At 41.8% G+C, this 8,457-nt stretch overlaps 1 pseudogene; it reads left to right on the plus strand.

Annotated features, from left to right (window-relative positions):
* Positions 1-6,142: 6,142 nt before the first annotated feature.
* On the plus strand, positions 6,143-7,952 carry LOC110285995 (annotated as a pseudogene).
* The last annotated feature ends 505 nt before the right edge of the window (positions 7,953-8,457 follow it).

An 8,457-nucleotide genomic window follows, 5' to 3' on the forward strand; every position in this document is an offset into this window, starting at 1 on the left:
TTCTTTCTTCCTTCCTTCCTTCCTTCCTTCCTTCCTTCCTTCCTTTCTTTCTTTCTTTCTTTCTTTCTTTCTTTCTTTCTTTCTTTCTTTCTTTCTTTGTTAATCTTTTTTCAAAGCATCTGTTCTAGTTTCTGTTCTATTGTTGTAGAGACACTGTGACCAAGGCAACTCTAATCAAAGAACATATTTAATTGTGCCTTTCTTACAGTTTTAGTGGCTGAGAGCTGTCCTGATCTACAGACAGTAGGCAGTGAGAAACTGGTCCTGTCATAAGCTTTTAAACCCCAAAGCTTAGCCCCAGTGACACATCTTCTACAAGGTCACACCTACTCCAACAAGGCCACTCCTACTAATTTGTCCATTTTCTGAGTTATGCAAGATGATTGATCAATCAAAGAAAGAGAGGCACTGCAGGATGAATTTAGTCTTCTTGGCAGCAGGGGGATCATCCTCTGAAGAACTGAACTCCAAACCACTTTACAGATTCTCTTTACTATTACACAAAAGGCACCTTTAGCAAGCCAATTTCCACATACCAAAACCTCTTATCTGATCTAGGAGCCTTCTGAAGGAACCATTACTTAAGAAGTCTCTCAGCCATAAGAGACTTCCTGGTTTGCCAGGTATGTCTTGGGACTAAGTTATGCAAAGGCTCTGTGAATCCTTCAGAAAAGCAATTCCATAAACCTCAAATAATAACCATTGACAAAGGACTGCTTCAAAGCCTAGATGCTATCATTCCATGATTCATACCACATACAATGGCTTTTCTAAAATTCTGCTACATCTCCCCAGTTTGTTTAAGCTATATTTAATTATGTTGAGGATATATATATTAAAGATTATGCAGCCACACATAGAAGACAGCCTTCTCTCTATCCTGTTGTTTCACAATCTTATGCAAATAAACCAAAATATATTTTAAACCCAATAAAGTTATTACAGCAAGAACAAATATAAGAATCTCTAGAACAAGAAATCTATTAAAATTATACACAGGATTACATGAAGTTCCAATATCTGCAAGGCTTTCCATAGTATCCATTCCTGTTACATCAGGTAACCTTTTTGAGAAAGTTTCATTAATTCCTTGTTGTAAATCATAAATCATTTGAGAAGAATTAAGATGACCCAACGAATGCATTTTAACCTTTTCCCAGTTATACTTGCTATCATTAAAATTTAAAGGTGTAATACAATATGATGTAACATTCTAATGACATTTTAATTGTATCTTCTCCCTCAATATTTCTAAGGGATGTCCCATTAGAATTACAGCTTGTCTTAAATCAGCTATTTCATTAATTAATCTCACTATATGTTCTATTTTGTTGAGTCCAAAGTTCTGTAGAATGCCTATGTCAGTCTCTAATTAAACCAGTAGTTTTAATTTCTTCATGAAGTGCCAGGCCAGCTGCAGCAGCAGTTGCAATTTATGCAATGATTCCCAGAACTACAGCAACAATCAGTCCAACCATCCAACAAGTTCTTCTTAATATTCTTTCGAGGAGCTTCTGTACATCACAGGTGAGTCTTGACATGGCCTTGACACATTCACCACTATACAGACTGCTGGCTTTGCTCTGAGTATATACAAACTTTCAGAAGTAATATTTAAAGACATATTAGAATTAACACAGATATGAAGGATACAGTGTTCACAAATGATACTATCATTATTATACAAACCGTTTCAGTAACAAATAAGGTAATAGTACACATACTGCAAAGGGTAGACTTTAATTTAATCTAAAAGACAAAGTATACTTACCGTCATTAATATTTACCCTCCCTTTCCATGCTTTAAGAGGGCAAAAGGCACTTGCTAATTTCCACAAATTATTTTGAATTAAATTATAAAATTTCAAGCTGGGCGTGGTGGCACACGCCTTTAATCCCAGTACTTGGGAGGCAGAGGCAGGCAGATTTCTGAGTTCAAGAACAGCCTGGTTTACAAAGTGATTTCCAGGACAGCCATAGCTACACAGAGAAACCCTGTCTCAAAAATCCAAAAAAAAAAAAAAAAAAAAAAAAAATTCAAGAGAGGCTTTGACATTCCAACTCCATGTCATTCAATCGGTTCATAAACAACAAAACTAATTTCCACAGTTTCATTTGAATTATACCATTGCCATTTCAATTCTGAGCGTGAATATTTTCCTGGAGCCTATAACAGCTCCAATCAATGACTTCTCTATGGGAGATATTCACAATCATGGAGGGTTCTTGCTTTTACATTGTTGATAGTGTATTCAGTTAGATTCCTTGCTGGTGACCCACATCTCACAAAATTAATCTCCTTTCTCTTAAAATCAGATGCATGAAGCATACAAAATTTATTATAAAATCCTGGGTAGTATTAACTACAGATAAGCACACTTGAAAAGCTATATTTAGACATTGAGTTCCATTACCTATACAAATAGGAATTCCCTTGCACTCTCACAGTATAATTTTTTATTTCTTTACCCTCTTCCATAAGCTTAACGGGTCATCAGTGATGATAAGGACCAGATAGCCAAAGAAATCCAACAACCATCACAGGAGTATTCATATCTCCTCAACTTACTCCTATGTTAATTGGAGGATTAGGAATATAGGTCCAATATGTATGATTGGTCCCAGTTACCTGTTACCTGTACAGTTACCACAAACAGCATAGCAAGGGACAAAGCTGAGCATTCAAAGGTTCTCCCAACCAGTCAATTTATCCTTTCCACTTTATCAGACAATTTCTTAAACTGTCCACAGGTAGGAGGATCAACCATCTGCTTCAAGAGTTTTCTATCTCTTCTTTCCCAGAGTCGTGCCATTCATATCAGCAGCCAAAACGTCCAGGAAACTTCTCTTGCTCATGTCAAATTTTATCAATTTCAATGTTATCCACAACTTTTCATCTCTTGCAGCAACATAAATATAACCTCTCACCCATCATACACATCTTCCCTGGTTTCCATTCAGATGGTAAAACATCCTTGCAGTACACTGGCTGACTCAATTCAGCAGTCTTCCCACAATCCAATGCCTTTCAGAATCTGTTGTCCCTGTTTCATCAGAATTTAAGAAATTTAAAATTAGTAAAGCATTCTGCAATCTATCCCTGGAAGCTCTCATGTCCCCCCCCCCTTTTTTTAAAGACATCTCCTTTAGAGTGCTATTAGATCTTTCAATGATTGCTTATCCTGCAGTATTATCTGGTATCCCTGTGATGTGCTTTATGTTATAACATGCAAAAAACAGTTTCCTTTTATTGAAAACATAAACAGGAGCATTGCCAGTTTTTACTTGTATCAGTATGCCCATTATAGACATTGCTTCCAATAAATATGTAATTACAAAATTACCATTTTCAGAACCCAAAGCTGATGCAGATGTGTATTGAAACTCATGTATCAATACATATCAGTAGTATGATGCATATACTTTAATTTTCCAAATTCTGCAAAATGAAATAAATCTATTTGTCAAATTTTATTTCTTTGTGTACCTTTAGGATTATGCACAGGTAAAGGAATTTGATTATGCAAAGGAACAAGTAGAATAGTTTTTAGTAATGTTTTAGCTTGTTGTCAGATAGTGGAAACACTTTTTAAACCTTTATTTTTAGTGTTTTCAATGAAATTTCAAACTTTCAACACATTTTTTTATCAATAATTAACCAACTTCATTTCCTTTTGCTATGACCCAGGCAACCCAGTGTGAGACAGAATATGAGCGATGTAACTTGATAATTAATTCCTGGCCTGGATTGCTTGTTGTAGTTGCATGAATAGCAAAGTTAACCTTGAATTATAAGGAATAAGTTCAGCAATTTATATATGCAATACAACCACTTCTTCATACTGAGAATTGATAATTATATTAAGGGATTTATTAATTTTATTTTTTATTAGTAAAATATTATTTCTAATAGCTGCTACCTTAACATCCACATTATTTAATAAGCTAATAACCTGTTTTGTTTTGGGTGTTACATTTTATATAATTTAAGCATTTTCCAGAAAGCAACCCGAAGAACAGAGTCAAATCTCAGTACCAAATGATATAATTCAAAATTGTGAATTTTATTTTTTCAATTTATTTACTATGAAAATTAAACATTTATTTAAGCATTAATTAGAAAATCAAGAGAACATCTGCCATATAATGAACAACTAATACTTTTGGAAATTAAAACAGTATTAGTTTAGTGCTTGATGCCCTGGTTATAATTATTTTTATATTAGAAGTTTGGCTTGTTTTCATTCTTCTTTCTCTCTCATTGATATTGAGTTATCAATATTTATATTGAGTTATTCTTGCTACGAGGAAAAAACAACAAAAACAAAAAATATGTAAATGAAACTCAAGCAAACAAACAGTTAGAATCTGTTAGAATGTTCTGGAGCAGCCACGCTGGCTCGAGCTGCAGCACTGGAGCCCAGCCCACCATTCTTTGGAATTCAAGTGTTGCTGCTCTGCTCTGGGGAGTCTTTGGCCAAAAGAGCTGATATGCAACTCTCAGGCCTAGAGCTCTGTGTTCTAGCTGCTATTAGTTCCTCCCAGTTGTTTGGAATAATTCTATTTGAGTAGCTCAGTTATTTAAATTCTCTCTTACATAGGATGAATCATTTTATATGATACTGAAGGAAGATGAAATATTGTAACTTGTGAGTTGTCCTGGGACTGAGAACAAAGCAGAACAGCCCCCAGGCATGCCAGGACAGGGCTGTTGTTAAGGCATTCCTAAGAACATTTTGGCTATAAAGATGAAAAGGTATTCAAGGACAAATAGGGCTACATTATCTAAACTAACACCATCTGGCCGGAATCTCCCCTCAATCCGAGGACAGGCAGGGTCATCTTGTCTAAAGTCAACACCATCTGGCCGGAACTTCCCCTCTGTCTATTACCCCTTGGTGCCGGGTAAAGTCATATATCAAGTGGTTGTTATGTGAACAAAGATAAGCCCCAAGCCCACCGGAACAAAGTTCTGATGCCCCTTTTTGCTGACATGTAATCTTTCTGTTAATGAACCAATCCTGTGCCTTTGTCAAAATTCCTTGTATTCCTAACCCTTTGCTTCTTAAAAAACCCCTAGCTTCTGAGCCTCAGGGTCGACTCCCCTGCCTCCTGTGTGAGGTACGTGTCGGCCCAGAGCTCTGCCAATAAAGCCTCGTGCGTCTTGCAACAAGGGAGGATTCTTGTGTTCGTGGGTGTTTCCTGTCCCTGGACTAGAGTGGGGGTCCCCATATTTGGGGTCCTACATCTTGGGGGCTCGTCCGGGATTTGGGGGGCACCAAGAACCCCAAGAATACCCCTTGGAGGTACATCTGTGTGAATTTGGTGTGTCTGAGTGTGGCGCCGCTGCATCTGTGTCTCGGTTTTCCAATTCTAGTATTCTGGCAGCTGCCGCTGAGATCCGTGATGATCCAGTGTGTGCGGAAGGAGACGTCCTGAGCCCGCAAAGCTGCAGCCCTGGGGAGACGTTTCTAGGGTAACCCTGGAGGAGGAAGTGCCCAGGGTCAGAGACAGTCGGGAAGACCTGGCTGTCCTCTGGTCTTGCGCGCGTCCGACTCAACCAGCAAGAACGACGCTGCAACAGGATCCTTCTGCACACGTTTATTGGGAGAGCTTGATTGTAGAGGCGAATAGACCCTGAGCCCAGAACTGGTGCTGCTTATATAGGCCTAGAAGAGGCGTGTCTCACACCTGGATTGGTTGTGCTTGGTTGATGCTTACCACCTCATTTGCATGCCTACATCTGATTGGTTAATTTCTCTCTCATCTGGTTGGTTAACTTCTCTCTCATCTGATTGGTTAACTTCTCTCTCATCTGATTGGTTAACTTCTCTCTCATCTGATTGGTTAATTTTGGTTAATTCTCAAAACCTCATCTTCGCAAAAAAACTTTACTGCCTATGTATGCATGGTGGCCAGCAGAAGCCAGCACCACCCTGCAACGGCACATGTGGCTTCCCACACTCTGGCAGAGTGAGGGAGATAAAGTGCTCTTTCTGCCGGAGCGGGAGTGAACGTGGAATTCCACCCATCAGAGGTAGCATTTGGCTGGTTGTACAAGTCCAGGCAGGGATGAGTGTGCTTGGACGTTCTGGTGTCCCTTGTCTCTGTTTTTGTTTTGTCTCTGTGTCTGCTTTTTGTCATGGGACAGACTATCTCAACCCAATTGTCTTTGACTGAGGACCATTGGACAGACGTTAGGGCAAGAGAACGAAACTTATCAGTAATAGTTAAAAAGAAACCCTGGCAGTCTTACTGTGCCTTGGAATGGCCCACTTTTGGCGTAGGGTGGCCTCCCGAAGGTACGTTTTATCTCCCCACCATTAGGGCCATAAAGGCCATTGTCTTTCAGGAAGGATCCAGGTCGCACCTAGATCAACAACCATACATCACAGTGTGGGAAGATTTAGCGCAATTCCTGTCTGCCTGGGTTCGCCCATTTCTCCCACCCCTACATCCAGGTACCAAGGTCTTGACGGTCCGAGAGAATGCTGAGAAGGAGAAATTAAAACTACTACCCGAAGGAGCCAGTGAGAAATCTACCCCGCCGCAGCCAGCGGCCGCCTCTAAAATCTACCCAGAGATAGAGGAACCTCCAGAATGGCCCGACTCTCTACCACCACCTTATCCCCAGGTTCTCCAACCTGTACCCCAGCCCTCAGCTCCTGTGGCTCCACCTTTGGTTCTGGGGAGCGGGGAGGGAGGTCCCTAGGCAGGAACAAGAAGCCGGTGGGGAGCACCCAGCGAGGGGCCAGTCGATTCTACGATGGCGCTTCCACTTAGAGCTGTTGGAGCTCCCCCTGCCGGCCAGAATGATCTACAGCTTCTGCAATACTGGCCTTTTTCTTCCTCTGATCTCTATAATTGGAAAGTAAACCATCCCTCTTTCTCAGAAAATCCTACAGGGCTTACAGGGTTGATAGAGTCTCTGATGTACTCACACCAGCCCACATGGGATGATTGCCAACAGCTCCTACAAACCCTGTTTACCACCGAGGAGAGAGAAAGAATTCTCCTCAAGGCATGGAAGAACATCCGGGGTGGAGCCAGACAGCTGATCCAGACCTTGGTCGAGATAGATGAAAGATTTCCTTTAACTTGTCCCCAGTGGGATTATAACAACAGCACAAGGTAGGGAACAGCTGTCCAATTACCAACGGGCACTAGTTGCGGGTCTCAGAGGGGCTGCTCGAAGGCCCACAAATTTGGCTAAGGTAAGAGAAGTTATGTAGGGGCCAGCTGAGCCCCCCTCAGTTTTTTTTAGAGAGACTCATGGAGGCTTATAGGAGGTATACCCCGTTTGACCCTACGTCAGAGGGACAGCGGGCTTCAGTAATTATGGCCTACATAGGGCAGTCAGCTCCTGATATTAGAAGGAAGCTGCAGCGGATTGAAGGATTGCAAGATTATACTATAAGGGATGTGGTTAGAGAGGCTGAGAAAGTGTATCACAAGAGAGAAACAGAGGAGGAAAAGTTAGAGAGAGAAAAGAAAGAGAGAAGANAAGNTGAAGNTAAGAGAGACAGGAGGCAGGAGAGNGCTCTGACTNGAATTCTGGCCACAGTGGTAGATAGAGAAAGGGATAGGACTAGACAGACAGGGGACCTGAGAGATGAAAAAAGGCAGGGGCCAAGGAGACCCAGAAGAGACCGACCACACCTAGGAAAAGACCAGTGCGCATACTGCAAGGAGAAAGGCCACTGGGCCAGTGAGTGTCCTAAAAAGAAGCAAGGGACACAAGTATTGTCTCTCGGAGAAGGTGAAGACTAGGGGAGATGGGGCTCGGCCCCCCTCCCAAGCCTAGGGTAACCCTAGAAGTGGAGGGGACCCCTATAAATTTTCTGGTCGATACAGGTGCAGAATTTTCAGTGCTTAAAACCCCTGCAGCTATGCAGGACCCAGGTGACCTATCTGGGATACATCCTGAAAGATGGACAATGATGGCTGACTAATGCCAGAAAACAGTGATGTGGATTCCGACTCCAACCACTCCCCGTCAGGTAAGAGTTCCTGGGAACAGCAGGATTCTGCAGACTATGGGTACCGGGATTCGCCACCCTAGCAGCCCCTTTGTACCCCCTAATGAAAGAAAAAGGGGGAATTAATTGGACCCAAGACCATCAGTCTGCTTTTGAAACTCTGAAAAAGGCTTTGCTTCAGGCCCCAGCCCTAGCACTGCCAAATTTAAATAAGCCGTTTACCCTATACATCAATGAAAGAAATGGAATAGCCCGAGGGGTCCTCAATCAGACTCTGGGACCCTGGAAGCGTCCTGTGGCTTATCTATCAAAGAAGCTGGACCCCGTGGCTAGCGGATGGCCTTCTTGCCTGTGTGCGATAGCGGCTACAGCGATGATGGTAAAGGATGCTGATAAATTAACCATGGGCCAAAATGTCACTGTGGTGGCTCCACACTCCCTCCAGAGCATTATCCGGCAGCCGCTGGACCGATGGATG

The sequence above is a fragment of the Mus caroli genome, chromosome 19 (genome assembly GCF_900094665.2).
Source record: "Mus caroli chromosome 19, CAROLI_EIJ_v1.1, whole genome shotgun sequence".
Taxonomy (NCBI): Eukaryota; Metazoa; Chordata; class Mammalia; order Rodentia; family Muridae; genus Mus; species Mus caroli.